General features: G+C 39.3%; 1 protein-coding gene across 9 annotated transcripts in view; it reads right to left on the minus strand.

Moving 5' to 3' along the window:
- Window positions 1–13,344, minus strand: part of ATP11C (ATPase phospholipid transporting 11C) — a 172,655-nt gene that overhangs the window by 138,982 nt on the left and 20,329 nt on the right. The gene's annotated exons all lie outside the window — the stretch shown is intronic.

A 13,344-nucleotide genomic window follows, 5' to 3' on the forward strand; every position in this document is an offset into this window, starting at 1 on the left:
ATCATCAATATTGTAATTCTCTCCCAAATTAGAGAGTCAATTCAATCCCAATTCAGCATTCAAGTCAATGCTTAATAAAAATCCAAGCTTATTTCTTTTTTTTTTTAGAAATTTACAAGATGATTCGAAAGTTTATATGGAAAAACAAATAATCTAGGATAACCAAAGCATTTTAAAAAGAAAAAGTTGGAGGACTCAAACCAATTTATTTCAAGACTTACTATAAAGCTATACTACTCACGACAGTGTGATATTGGTAAAAGGATAAACACATAGATCAATGGAACAGAGCAGACAGTCCAGAAACTGACCCACACGTACATACGGTTAATTGATTTTTGAAAAAGATGCCAAGTTAATTCAATTGATAAAGGATAGTCTTTTAGTCTTTCAACAAACGATGCTGGAACAATGGGACATACCTATATTCAAAAAAACGAACCTCAATTCAAACCTCAGTGTATACATACAACTTGAAATTGATTGTTGACTGAAATGTAAATGCTAAGGCTTTAAAACTTATAGAAAAGAAATAAATCTTCAAGATCTTAGGTCTGGTAATTATTTCTCATATAGAACAGAAGCAGCATGAACCATAAAAGAAAAAATTGATAAACTGCATTTCAACAGAATTTAAAAGTTTTGCTCTTTGAAAGACAGTAAGAAAATAAAAAAGAAAATAGAAAGACAAGGCACACATTGGAAAAAATATTTGCAAAACACATATGTGATAAAGGGGTGTTAACCAGAATACATACAGAACCCTCAAAACTGTTTTTTTTTAAAACTTGCCCAATTAAAAACCTTTAGCAGACACTTGCTCAAAAATCATTAATCATTAGGAAAAATGCAGAATAAAATCACAATGAGGCATCACTAGCCACCTACCAGAATGTGTAAAATTTAAAAAGACAGACACAATGACAATGTTGGCAAGGATATGGAGCAGCTGGAACCTTATATATTACTGGTGGGGATCAAAAATGTTACAGTCACTTTGGAAAACAGCTTGGCAATGTCTTAATAAAGTTAAACACACACACTTATCATAACATCCAGCCATCCCACTCCTTATTTACCTAAAAGAAATAAAGATCTATGTTAACACAAAAAACTGAATACAAATGTTTACTGCAACTTTATGTATAATCACCAAAAATTTTATCCAAATGTCCATCAAGTGGTGAATGGATAAACAAATTGTAGTACATTCATATAGTGGAACTCTACTCAGCAATAAAAGGCAGCAAACTATGGATAAATGCAACGACACGGATGACTCTCAAAAGCATAATGCTAAGTGAAATAACCCAGACTTAAAAGGCTACATATTTTGATCCCATTTATATGAAATTCTGGAAATGAAAACTATAGACAGAAATCAGAGCAGCTGTGCCAGGGTTTGGCAATATAGGGAGGGGACAGACGATAAAGAGGCAGAGGGAACATCTTGGGACAGAAAATTCTATTATATTTCAGTGGTGGCCACAAACTATTTAGTCAAAATTCACAGATTTGTACACATCTAAAAAGGGTGAATTTTACTGTATGTAAGTTATATCTCTATAAAGCTGAAAAAAATGCCTATCACCTCAAAAATGGCCAACTACTATCTTAAGCAGAGATCTACAGCTAATCAGAACTAAAAGTGCTGAGTTTTGATTGTAAGTTTAAGATGCATGATTAAAGGACAGGAAGACAGGGAGAATAAAGTTCATGACAGTTTTGTGTGTGGGTCTTTCACTGCTAACTGATTTTAATTGTGTAAAAAAAGGCTCTGGTAAAAAGGTGATAAATACCTAATTTAGGACCCAAATACCCTATTTGCTATTTATTTGAAACAGATCAACTTAAAATGATACATGGACACTAACTGTCCTTACCAATTTCTTGAATTTGTAGATGACTCATTCAAAGAACTGCCTAATGAGACAGGACCCTGTTCAAGTACTAATTCTCCTCACTTTACAACTGTTCTGATTTACAAGAGCAGGGAAGAGGTATTTTCCTTCTGTGCAATTTCCTTCTCTTGATTAGTTTTGAAGAGACAGAGGAGAAGCCTATCTTGGCAGTAGAGGCTGCAGGGTGGAAGAAGATGAAGAGTTGTCCAGAACCCCGAAGGGCCTTTCTCCCTGTTTGACAGGCTATTCAGTGATAGTCGGCAGGCAGGTGTCTACTAGTGGATAAGCCAGTGTTCATGGTCCTGGGTTTGCAGGGAGCTATGGTGAAAACAGTGATAGGAGTCTTTTAAGTAGCCTTCTTAGACCTCCAAGGAAGACCTAAACTGAAAAATAAACTACAGAAGACTTGTCTTCTTCACTCATTTATTCATCCATTCATCCAATATTTATTGACTGCCCATTCTGGGTTAAGCTCTGTGTTAAGGCTGAAGACAAAGATAACTGTCTGTTCTAGAGTAGCTTACAATCTTCTGGTGGGCAGGGGTAGGGATGTATAAGGTGCAATAACAGCCAACGGGCAGGAATGCACCTAATGGAAGAGGAAAACTAGAGTTGTGATTTATCCCTCCTTGTATACCATATTTTCCATCAGACTCTCAGTGCCCCCGAGTTCACTAGGAAGACAAGACTGGCAGCTATTTCAAGCAGCAGGAATAGCATATACAATAGAAGTGTGAGTAAGCACAATGTAGCCAGGAAACTGCACAAAGTTCTGGGGCACTGAGAGTCTGATGGAAAATGGTGTATAATGAGACTAGAGAAGTAGGCATGAATCAGAAAGGTTGAGGACTTTCTAAGTTGTGCCAAAGAGTTAGATGTCAGTTTGTGGGGCAGAAAATGGGAAGCATATATATTAACAGGGGAGTAACAAACCAAGACGTGCATTTAGAAAGATGACTCCAAGGGCAAGTCAAGATAAACAGAGGCAGAAAGCAGAGGCAGACGAGTTTTTCCTCTTTCTTTTTTGGGTAGTTAAAAAGCCAGTGGTGGACCAGAAAGTTGGTGTTAGAGTGGCAGAAGAGCCTCTCCATTAACCAACCTTCAGGCACGCAGAAGAAATGACCCATCTCCTGCCTACTGCATGTCTCTAGCTAGCAGTTGTGATTATTTCTCTATCTCCCACTAGAGTAGCAGCTCCCTAAGGACAGGAATGCTCACACACTCACACACACACACACACACACTTATATCCCCAGTGCCTAGCTAACAGTAGATGTTCATTAACTGTGTTGACTGAATGAATAAATAAAATGAATGAATTGATAGTTTGGGCCCAAGAAACCGATTGAGAGCTGTAACAAAATGTGATTGATGGGTTATTTTAGGGGTTGGTAAGCTACCCATCACATGGCAATTTGAACTGGATGTCTTTGGAAGTCTCCTCCAATGTGAAGATTTTATGATTCGAGGCCACTCCCCTGTGAAAGTAACAAGTGGCTGAAAAAGGAATATATGAGATTTGTTCCAAAGAAAGACAAAAAATTGGTCCAATAAAAAATGTCAAAGGCTGAGTTTATAATAACAGGAAGTAACAAACTAAGGTAGCTAAAAGCTGATATTTTTTATAAAGGCTCCACATAAAGGAAACCACTGACTGATCAGGCCCTGCAGTCTACACAGACCTCTCCATATTAGAGGGAGGGAATGTCAAGTGCCTGGAGGTGAACCCAGAGCAAGATCTAGGAGGAAATCCAAGTAGGCAAGTGCGCATAATCAGAAAAGGAGAGTGGGCAGCAACAGGCAGAGGTCCAGGTACGTGAGCAGTGAACATCAGGATACTCAGCAAAGACAAAGCAGACAGAACACAGTAAGAGGGAAATCTGGTAAAAGCAATTAGTCAGCGAGCATCACCACCGGGCAGTGAAGTCCCAACCACAGGCATGGGCCTAGGCAGAGCTCAAGTTCCTAAGAGGACTGGCTAAAAGAAAGCATATTCCTACCCTTGGAGGAAGTGGGGTACACTGTATCCAGACAAGGACTTCATAGGGGAGAAGCAAAACGGGGCCCAGTTTCTGGCACAGAAGTACAAGGCCAATCTTAATCACAAGGAACTAAGCAAGAGGAGCCTTACAAAAACCTAAGCACACAAAGTCATGATGAGACTAGCAGACATGCTGATCTACTGAGCTAGCAGCATGAGGTTCCTGAAATTCTCCCTAACTCACGACAGGCTGGGGCCCAAAGCCTTGTTCAGGGCTGACCTGCCCCAACTTTGTTCACTGGAGAGCTGTGAAGACATGGAAGCCAGCAGGCTTTCACAACCCTCCCAACATCAGACAGCATGAAACAAGGCCAGGAGCAGAAAAGAATATCAATGAAAGAGATACCAATGAAAGAATATCAATAAAAAAGAGAGAGAGTCTGTCACGTGGGAAGGACCAGGGAAGAGGAATATGGAATTCAGTGTACAGAGATCTCTTCTGTCTTCTTTCTCCACCCACCACCACTTCCCTAATTCAGAATATCTTAAAAAGCTCTATAGCCCATAGGTATTATCTAGAAAAAATAATTTGGCATAAGTTCCTTGGTCAAGACCCATGCCCCCAACGTTTTGTGGGAAGATCAGATTCCCATTACAGTTTTTCCTAACACACCGTATCATGATCATAATGTGTAATTGAGAGGACAGCCCACATTGCTACTCTTATTTTCCATTCTGAACCACAGACTTAAGACGGTCTCGAGGAGTTTAAGCAATGCTCTGGGTTATCCAGTCTCAAAGTACAGATGAAAATCTGAGGACCACTGAGGAAAGTTACATTAAAAAACTACCCTCAAGGGGGCTGGCCCTGTGGCCGAGTGGTTAAGTTCGCGCGCTCCGCTGCAGGAGGCCCAGTGTTTTGTTGGTTCGAATCCTGGGCACGCACATGTCACTGCTCATCAAACCACGCTGAGGCAGCGTCCCACATACCACAACTAGAAGGACCCACAATGAAGAATATACAACTATGTACTGGGGGGCTTTGGGGAGAAAAAGGAAAAAAATAAAATCTTTAAAAATAAAAAAAACTACCCTCAAAATTATACAACAGGGGCCAGCTCCGTGGCAGAGTGGTTAAGTTTGCGCGCTCTGCTGCAGTGGCCCAGGGTTTGGATCCTGGGCGCAGACATGGCACCGCTCGTCAGGCCACGTTGAGGCGGCGTCCCATATCCCACAACTAGAAGGATCTGCAACTAAGATATACAACTGTGTACAGGGGGTTTGGGGGAGATAAAGCAGAAAAAAACCAAAAAAGATTGGCAACAGTTGTTAGCCCAGGTGCCAATCTTTAAAAAAAAAAAAAAAATGGGTGATGCACAGGGCACCACAGAGTCTTAGACTTAAAAAAAAAAAAAATTATACAACAAACTAGTGGCAGAGCCAGCAATAAAACCCAGATAGATGCCTCTGCTCCTTCCATGTTCGCAGTGTCACTAAACCTGGGAGAGATGATTGTCATTAGGAAGCAAAATTGAGTTAAATGCATTCACTCCTAATTTTTAACCCTTTCCATTGAGCCCACACACAGCCCAACAGAAAATCTCTTTCCATCCTCAGACTTTCCTTGATAGATAACAGAATGGAAATCCACTAGAGGTTACACAATTTAGATCAGCCAACTCCAAAACAAGAGAAAGCCTCAAGCAACACCCTCTGATTATGAGATTCTGTTGCTGTGGAGAATTAACCAAATTCATCCTAGAGGCTTATCTGCTGTATGACACACTCATTCCTTGATACTGAAATTCCCTAACAAATTTCAATACAAGATGTGCTGGTGACTTCTTTTCCTAGTACTTTCTGACCTTCACCTGGTACTGTGACTAGCATCTGAAGGGCTGTAAGTAAGCAGGAGGTTGCCTGATCTCTAATATCTATATAATCCATTGTACTTATAATGAAAGCTGGGAGGAGTCAAAGGGTCTCATTTAGGGAAATACTTTTCACTGTTACTTCTGAATATAAAATAAGTGAAAAGAGAAGGTGAGAAAGTCTAATAACTGGTAAATCATGAATAATTGAGTTGCTATAACATTTGAAGAATGTAATGTAATTTAACAATACTCATCCACAAATAGAATTTTGTTGAAAAACTCAGCCTATTTAGAGAAAAGCTAAACAAATACACACTGTACACCAGTAACTTGACCATGACCAACTTTTGTTCCCTACAAACTATAGGCTATTTCTTAAATATGGCTTATTTCTCTAATTAGTAAGAGTGGGCTTTGAAGAAAAAAACCCTAAAATTTATCTAAAGCCATATTTATTTTAACTCACAGTAAGTGCTGTCAAATAAATGAAATGAGCCATCTTCCTCTCCAGAATCACAGAGGCAAGAAAATCAGTAAAAATCTCTATTTAAAAAAATAATAACTTTAACAATGAAGAAACCTGTCAAACTCTATCTTAGCCAGGTGATCAAGTTAACATCATCAGTGATAAGTCATGCTGATACCATGCACGGTGAATACGATGTGATGAGAATAGCCCTTCACTTCTTAGCCTTCTTCCTACAAAGTCATAACCCATGTCTAATCAGGAGAAAAACATCAGACAAATCCTAATTCAGGAATATCCTACAAAATCCCTGACCACTACTCCTCAAAACTGTCAACATTATCAAAACAAGGAAATTCTAAGGAACTGTCACAGCCAAGAGGAACCTAAGGAGACATGATGACTAATTACGACATGGTATCTTAGATGGGATCCTGGAACAGAAAAAGGACATTATGACAAACTAAAGAATTATGAATAAAGTACAGACTTTAGTTAATAATATATCAATATTGGTTCATTAATTGTAACAAATGCACCATACTAATGCAAGATGTTAATAATAAGGGAAACTGTGTGGGGGGTATATATGTGAACTCTCTGTACCATCTCTGAAAATTTCCAGCAAATTTCAAACTATTTTAAAATAAAAAGCTTATTCCAAAAAAGTTAAAAACAAATCTTAAAAATGAGTACTGGATTCTTCCAAGTGATGAACAGATACAATATATAAGAGATATAAGTCACATTGAAAAGTTAAGAAAGTAAACCTAAATATTCTTTAACTCTCCTTTTTTTGGCATACCTCTCAAATTCAGGGAGTCCTCTTAGACCTTATTAGCTGGAACTTAGCTTAAGAAATGTATGCAGCAAAAAAATCCTCAATTTTAGATGTACTGTCTTCAGTTATGTGAAATATATCTAATCATAACAAGGCCTGTTGCTCACTATTTTCTCTATTGAGGAGTCAAACTAGAATCCAAAACTACTATTAATATACTAAGGTTAACTTCAGCAAAAGTCAATTGTTTACTTCCTGTGTGCCTTTCCTTCTGGAACTATCTTTCTGAGAAGTACTTTAAGTTATGTTAGGAGCCAAGGACATGAATTAGGAATGCGGTGGGTAAAGAGTGAGCAGGACTGCTGGAGACAATGTTCCCAGAGCGCTGACCCAGCTCATCAGTCCCTGAGCAAGTACTGTCACTTGCTTTAATTCCTTCTCCCTAATCCTTTGCTCCCTTTGAATCTGCTGATTTCTAGGAATGAATCTTCTTTATGACATATGCTGTATATTACTTGGTTTGAAGAAGCCTTGAGTTTATGTGAAGTAAAGCAATGTTCTTTTTCAAAGCTCTCGGTTCTTAAAATATCAGAACCTGCAAAAAGCACATGCAGGGTTATTATTATCCCTTCAGATCAATAGCTCAGTCTCTGCTATAAGATATTAAGAAAGGAGTTAGGAAGACAAGCAAATTTTTAGGGCTGCATCTATTCTGGCAAAAGCAGCACAGTAGAAAGACACAAACATATTAAAAACCATTTTAGCAAGGGAGTTCTTGCCAAGCAAAAAAAACCTGGGCCACTCTATGTACCCAAATGTTTTCATAGAGGTTTTAGCTAGAAGACAATTAAATTCTAGGAGCAGCTATGGACAAACAGAGGCTTGGAGGGTGACGAATGAGAGTGGATGTGGGCAACAGCTGGACAAAGAAATATCTGCAAAATATATTAGGTTTCCCTAACTGCCCCAGAACAAGTATTCACTAAAATATTCACTTTAATGTCAAATCCCTTCAGCTGAATACACTCCACAATTTAAATAAACATTTGAAACATGTCAGTTGCATATACGTGTCTCCTAATTCAAGTAAAACTTAAAAGGAGATACCAAAAAGTAATGGAGAAAGTCCCACTCGACAAGAAAGACGTTATATGGAATCTCACAATTAAAAAATAATCTCTTGGGCTACACTTAGTGACTTGCTTCAAAGAGTACAGTACGAAAAGGAGGAAAAATAGTAACTTAACAGTGGAGGAATCTAGTAAACACTACTTTAGAAAGGTGATTAGAGTCAACACCAACAGTGGTAAGTCATGTTGATAATATGTACTCTTGACACGGTGTGATGAAAACGGCACTTCGCCTCTCAGTTCTTCCTCCCAAAACTCAATAGCCTAATCATGAGAAAAAAAGACAAATCCCAATTGAGGAACATTCTACAAAATCCCTGACCAGTACTCCTCAAAACTGTCAACAGCATCTAAACCAAGGAAAGTCTGAGAAGCTGTCACAGCCAAGAGGAGTCTAAAGAGATATAATTAACTGTGATGTGGTGTTCTGGATAGGATCCTGGAACAGGAAAGTGACATTAATGGAAAACTGACGAAATATGAATAAACTATGGACTTTAGTTAATGACAATGTATCAATATTGGTTTATTAATTGTGACAAATGTACACTACTAGTACATGATGTTAATAATATGGGAAACTGTGTGTGGGGTATATGAAAACTTTTTGTACTATCTCTGCAACTTTTCTGTAAATCTGAAAATATTCTAAAATAAAGAGGTTCTTAAAACATTTTAAATTTCTTTTCTTGGTTATCTCCCTTTCCCATTCAAATCCTGTGCTTCTAAGTATGAGAAAGAGAATCAATGAGCCTTGGGCATCCATTGTGAGAGAAAGAAACCTGCAATTAATTTCCTATGGAGCGCCTAAGAATCACCAGGTGGAAATGGTTTTGTCCAAATTGTGTCCTTGAGTCAAACATGGAGCAAATTTTAAGTGAATGGCAAGACTGGGGCTGAGTGACCTTTAACAATGCAGTCAATCCATTCACAAAAAGAGTTTCATGGTGTAGCACAGCCCTGGAATCCAAACATAGCCAAGAATACGCACATCCAAACTCTGCTAATGCTTCAAAATGCTTTAGATACTATGAAGCTAGAAACTACAACAAACTAGGCTTTAGCAAAAAATCGTTCTGACCCTGTATAATAAACATTAAAAATATTTTAAAACACAGAGAAAGACGAACTCTATATGACTCCACTCATAGGTGGAAGTTAACATATTGACAAGGAGAACTGATCGGTGGTTACCAGGGAAAAGGGGGGGAGGGGGGAGGGCACAAAGGGGGAAGTGGTGTGCCCACAACATTACTAACAATAATGTACAACTGAAATCTCCCAAGGTTGTAATCTACCATAACATTAATAAAAAAAAATATTTTAAAACAAAGCACTCCAACACTAGAATCATGGGCATTATCAGTTTTATAATCATTTCCTGGATTTCAATGGCACCAGATAAAAGATTCAGAATGGTGAAGGTTGAAAACTATTACATAATTTTTAGAGTCCAGATGTGGGTTAGCTCAGGGCCATTGTTTCATTTCAGTTGACATCGGAAGACATGAATTGATAAAATGGCGGGGGGGTGGGGTGGCTGAAAAGTAGTTTATTACCCACTGTTGGTCAGAAATAATGTACTTAATTTTGAAAGGAGGTTTAAATTGCACTTCATATTTTATTTAGCCAGAGTCAACCTTCAGTCAATATTTTTATAGAACACTGGTTCTCAAACATCATTATGCATCAGCATCACCTAGATGGTTTGTTACAAAACAAATTGCCAGGCCCCATACCCAGAGTTTCTGAATCAGAGGCCTGAGAAGTGCATTTCTAACAGCTCCCAGGTAATGTGGATACTTGTCTTTTGTAAACATTCCAACAATAGAAAACCTAAGGATCAAATGTAAGCACCTAAATAAAATCCAAAACCAAATTTACATAATTTGGGAATTTTCTGCTCTTTTTCTTTAGCAACAAATATTTTTCCAGTATTTATTCCACTGCCCAGCACTATACTAGACACTGGCTCTTGGTATAGAGCAGTGAATAAGTAAAAGCACACACGCCCTCTTAGATCTTATTCTAGAGGGGAGGCAGCTAATAACTAGTTTCAAGATTCATTAGTAATAACAATTGCAGAAAGACCTACAAAAGAAAAGTACGGGGTGGGGGGGGCCGGCCCAGTGGTGTAGTTAGTGGTCAAGTTCGCATGCTCCGCTTTGGTTCAGATCCTGGATGCGGACCTAGCACTGCTCATCAAGCCATGCTGTGGTGGTGACCCACATACAAAATACAGGAAGACTGGCAAAGATGTTAGCTCAAGGTCAATCCTCCTCACCAAAAAAAAGAGAGAGAGAGAGAGAAGAACAAGGTGCTATGAGACCCTGTGAGACTGGGTAGTCTGACCTCAGTGAGGGTCAGGGAAGGCTTCCTTAATGAAGTGATGCTTTAGCTTAGTCTGAAGGAGGAGTAGAAACAGGGTCCCTGGGGAGAGGATTCCACACAGTGGGAGCTGCATGCAGGAGGGTGGACCTGGGAGGGAAGGCCAGTGTGACTGCAGTGCAGAAGGCGAGGGGCAGAGGTCAGAGACTACGCTGCACAGGCAGGTAAAGCCTGGCAGGTGCAGTAAGGAGTTTAAATATTATTCTAAGTGTGAGGGGAGCCATTAGGGATTCTTACCATGAAACTGACTTAAACTAATGTATGTTTTAAAAAAATCAGTCTAGCTGCTTTGCAGAGATGGATTAAGAGAGGAATCAAAAAATATTCAGGAGGCATAATCTTTGGAATTTGGTGATGGACTGGGTAAGATGGAGTGAGAGAGAGGAGGAAAAATTTGAGGGTGACTTCCAAGCCTGTACAAAATGCTCTGAAGCGATTAATAGCGCTTTTCCAGTCTGACTTGAGTTTTTCTCCATGGTGTAGTGTGAAGAGGAAAAAATGTATTTTATCTGTGCCTAGGAAATGACTGGACTCACAAAAACATTTAAACAGGAGGATGACAGATCAAGTGTTTCTCTTTTCCAAGAAGGGAAAATTCCTTTTGAGACCATTATATATTAAGCTCAAAGTTAACCTTGCTGTCTCCTTTCACAATTGTGGAAGCAGAGACTGACAGGGTTACTCATCTCATTCTGCAGTTTGTGAACTGTAACAGCATTTTATTTTTAACTTTCTCATGGCATTTATCATTTTCTGTCTTGTATTTTTGTTATATATCAATGTATCTTATTTCCCTTTCTAAACTCTAGGTTCCGTGATGAAAGATAATGGTTACTACAACAATAAGAAATCCCACAGACAATCTATGTATCCAAATCTAGGGGTGCTGGAGGTGGGAAGGGCATTAAGGAAAAAAACAGGCAGAAAGTCATTTCATTTTGTCCCATTAAACAAATGGATTGTCCTTAAAATAAAGTGATGCAGAAGGAGTAGCGAAAAGTGATTATGTATTTTACATTTAAAGATGCTTAGGGGCTGGCCCAGTGGCAAGGCAGTTAAGTTCACACTTTGCACTTCGGTGGCCCAGGGTTCACCGGTTTGGATCCCAGATGCAGACCTATGCACTGCTTATCAAGCCATGCTGTGGCAGGCATCCCACATATAAAGTAGAGAAAGATGGACACAGATGTTAGCTCAGGGACAATCTTCCTCAGCAAAATAAAATAAAATAAAACAAAATAAACATGCTTAAAGCATCACTCGAAGATAATTAAAGAAAATAGTGAATGGTTGGAAAGTACTGCCTTCTGTAACCGGAAGAGCAACTAAGCAAGATTTTGGATGACCAAGGGTGAACATGAAAATACTTCCCTTCTCTTTATGTCGCCACATCCTTGAAACTGCATTGATAACAGCTGACTGAAATTAACCAGTTTTATAGCAGACTCAGATCATAAATAATTCCTACCCTTAGGAAAAAAATCAATCCCCCCAAAAAACCCCTATAAAACAAATATGTGCAACACTCTGAACTGAGTGTTGCAGAGGGACCTTAGTTCCTCCTTTCTTAGGGAGTGAAGCTTACCATCTATCAAAGAGCCAAGACAAAATCTCTCAGACTGATGTCTCAAGTCCAGGTATTAGCATTATAATTCATTAATCCAGCATTCATTGTTTTTTTTTTTTTTTTTTTTAAAGATTTTATTTTTTCCTTTTTCTCCCCAAAGCCCCCCCGGTACATAGTTGTGTATTCTTCGTTGTGGGTTCTTCTAGTTGTGGCATGTGGGACGCTGCCTCAGCGTGGTCTGATGAGCAGAGCCATGTCCGCCCCCAGGATTCGAACTAACGAAACACTGGGCCGCCTGCAGCGGAGCGCGCGAACTTAACCACTCGGCCACGGGGCCAGCCCCCAGCATTCATTGTTTAAAGTCTTCTTGTACTGTTTGCTCTAAGTGAAACCATGGCATAATGGTGCCTTTCCACTAACTACTTTCAGATAAGGTCTAAGACTCAGGCATGTTAAAACCAACTCTGTGTTATGAGAGGCCTCATAACAACTCAGGATGGTATTTCTGGCTCACAGACTTCATTTAGGGCTTTACTCAAATGGCACCTTCACAGTGAGGCCTTTTTTTGTCACCCTATGAAAAATTGCAACCTCTTACCAACCTCTGACACTTCCTATCCTCCTTCTCTGCTTCATATTCCCATTTTCACTCATCACTAGCATAGAAAATATTACAATTATTTATCTTTTTTGTTGTCTGTCTCCCTGTCTACCGGTTGCCCTCCGAAATCTGTTCTTCCTTTCTTCCTGAGCACCTAGCTTTTCAGGTAGAAACTACATTTCCCTGTCTCTCTTGTGGCCAGGGAGGACCATGTGACTAAGATTTCTCCATTGGTATGTGTGCAATAGTGATGTGTGAAACTTACTGGTCATTTTCCTAAAGAAACTTGCCCTGGAGCTCCTCGTTCCTTCTAACTGGCTGGAACTTGAAAACCACATGCTGAGGAAGGCAGAACTGCCCCATTAGCCTGGGAGCCTGGATGACCTCATGGAACAGAGGCTGTCTCCTTGCCCTGAGCCATTCCATGTGAAACAAACATCTACCTTTTTCTGGCCACTCTATTCTGGAAACCAGAAATACATCAGTTTATCCTTTGTCACATCAGTTTACCATTTACTCTAACAACACCCTTTCACACTAAAATGTAAGGTCAATGGGGGCAGATATATTTGTCTGTTTTGCTCACCAATGCATTCCAGCAAGTAGAACAGTGCCTGACACATGATAGGGTATTCAATAAATATTTGTGAATTGA

Source organism: Equus przewalskii, chromosome X (assembly GCF_037783145.1).
Source record: "Equus przewalskii isolate Varuska chromosome X, EquPr2, whole genome shotgun sequence".
In the NCBI taxonomy this organism is placed as follows: domain Eukaryota; kingdom Metazoa; phylum Chordata; class Mammalia; order Perissodactyla; family Equidae; genus Equus; species Equus przewalskii.